At 50.6% G+C, this 2,500-nt stretch overlaps 1 long non-coding RNA gene across 1 annotated transcript in view; it reads left to right on the top strand.

The window, feature by feature from the left end:
• The window catches only part of LOC118763749, an 11,568-nt gene that overhangs the window by 8,562 nt on the left and 506 nt on the right, over window positions 1-2,500 (top strand). The window contains exon 2 of the long non-coding RNA XR_004999501.1: window positions 1,848-1,852. This is a non-coding gene — a long non-coding RNA (uncharacterized LOC118763749). The remainder of the gene's footprint in view (window positions 1-1,847; window positions 1,853-2,500) is intronic.

Here is a 2,500-nt window from a genome sequence, read left to right as displayed (position 1 = left end):
GTGTATGTGCGTACATGTGTGTGTGTGTATGCATGTGTGTGTATGTAGGTGTGTAGGCGTGTGTGTATAGGTGTATGTATGTAAGTATGTATGGGTGTGTCCGTGTATGTGTGTGGTATGTAGTGTGTGGGCGTGTGTATATGTGTGTGTATGTAGGTGTGTGGGCGTGTGTATATAGGTGTATGTGTGTATGTCTGGGTGTGTCCGTGCATGTTTTGTGTGTGTGTGTGTATGCATGTGTATGTAGGTGTGTGTGTACGTGTGTAATGTATGTGTGTATGCGTGTGTATGCGTGCGTGTGTGTATGTAGGTGCGTGTGTATGTGTGTGGGAGTGTAGGTGTTGTGTGCGTGTGCGTGTTTATGTTTGTGTGTGCGTATGTGAGTGTGAGTGTATGGGTGTTTGTCATGCATGTGTGTGCGCGTGCAGGTGAGTGTGTGTGTAAGTATGTGTGTGTGTATGTTTGTGTGAGTGTGTATGTGTGTATGTCTGTGTGTATGTATGTGCGTATAGGAGTATGTAGGTATGTGTGTGTGTATGTATATGGGTATATGTATGTATGTGTGTGTGTGTGCATGTGTATAAGTATATGTGTGTGTGCGTATGTGTGTGTATGTGTATGTGTGTGTGTTTATGTATGTGTGTATGTATGTGTGTAGGCGTGTGTGTGTAGATGTATGTATGTATGGGTGTGTGTCTGTGTGTGTTTTGTGTGTGTGTAGTAGATGTGTGTGTCTGAGTGAGGGTATGGCTGTGTAGGTGTGGTGTGTGTATGAATGTAAGTGTGTGTGTATACAAGTGTAATGTATGTATGTAGGTGTGTGTGTGTGTGTATGTGTACGTGTGCGTGTGTATGTGTGTGTGTGTGTATGCGTGTGAGTGTGAGTGTATGGGTGTATGTCTGTGTGTGTGTATGTCTGAAGTAGGTATGTGTGTGTATGTATGTATGTGTGTGGTGTGCAGGTATGTGTGTGTGTGTGTATGTGTGTGTGTGAGTAGGTGGCGTGTATGTATGTGGGTAGGGATGCATGCGAGTGTGTGGGTATGTATGCATACATACGCACGCGCACATCCGAAGCAAGCCCACCACACGAAGCGCGCTCACGCACACAACGCACAAGCAGTACAACGCAAGCCCAGGGGTTGACCAAGCCCCAGCGCGCGCCAAGGCGCGCGAGCGAGCGCAGGCCTCGAACGCCCCGCTACGCGGGAACCGAGGATCCATCAGCCAAAACCGGAAAGCAGAAAAGAGGGGGGGCTGCCTGGATGCAAAAAGGTGTATGTGTGTGTGCATTCAGTGTAAGGGTGTGCATGTGTGGGTATGTATGTATGTATGTGCCTACATGTATGTGTGCATGTGTGTGTGTGTGAAGTATGTACGTGCGGTGTGTGTGTGTGAGTGTGTGTGTATGTATGTGCGTATGTATGTGTGTGTGTATGTGTGTATGTATGTCTGTGTGTGTGTGTGTGTGTGTGTAAGTATGTATGTGTGTGTGTATGTATGTGTGTGTGTATGTGCATGTTGGTTTGTATGTTAGTGTGTGCAAGTATGTCTGTAAGTGTGTGTGATTAAATGTGTGAATGTATGTACGTAGATGGGTCTACGTATGTGTGTGTGTGAACAGGCGTGTGGGAGGTAGGTGGGTGGGTGTGTGTGGGTGGGTGTGTCCGGGAAAAAAAAAAAAAAAAAACGGATCTCAAGAGGAGGGGCTGTGTTAAGTCCGTGTGGGGTGGTAGTTTGTAGGGTGAAGATGTAGCGTTGCTCCAAGTGGAGCCTGGAAAGTGGGCGACCATTGGTGGGGGGCGAGACCAAACACTGAGATGTCATCTAGGGAATGGCCGGCCGAGCGGAAGTGGCGTGCGACGGGGAGAAAAGAGTGTAGGCGAACGTCCCTCAAGTGTTCAGTGAAACGGTCGGACAACCGGCGTCCCGTCTGTCCTACATACAGCATCCCGCATAGGTTGCATTTAATGCAGTAAAATAACCAGACGAGGTGCACGTAAAAGAGTGCCTAATGCGTACAGTATGCAGGTTGGAGCCGGTGACAGCGTGGTGTTGGTGATGAAGGGGCAAGTGTTGCAGCGGGATCTAGAGCAAGGGAATGATCCGTGTGGGGCTGAGGGGGAAGGAGAGAGGGTGCTGTGGTCACGCAGATTGCGGGCTCGTTTGAAAGAGGACAGGGGTGGTTAGGGAAAATGGGGCGGGTGGTGGGATCAAGCTGGAGGCGACGGAAGGCACGTAGTATCTTGCGACGAAGGGGTAGGGTGAGGGTGGAAAAGGAGGGGAAGGGGTGCGGTTGGGGGTGGTGGGGGGGGGGGGGGGGGCGGGGAAGGAGACAGGGCGGTAGTGCGGTCGATGCGACGGGCGCGGGTGAGGGCATCAGAGAGGAGTATGGTGGGTAACCTCGGAGTCTGAACATGCGGCCAGGTATTGAGATTGGGTCTCGAAATCCTGGTCGCGGCTGCACAAACGTCGGAGGCGGAGGAACTGGGAGTAGGGA

The sequence above is a fragment of the Octopus sinensis genome, linkage group LG6 (assembly GCF_006345805.1).
Source record: "Octopus sinensis linkage group LG6, ASM634580v1, whole genome shotgun sequence".
Classification (NCBI taxonomy): Eukaryota; Metazoa; Mollusca; class Cephalopoda; order Octopoda; family Octopodidae; genus Octopus; species Octopus sinensis.
This window is presented reverse-complemented; position numbering and strand designations above follow the sequence as displayed.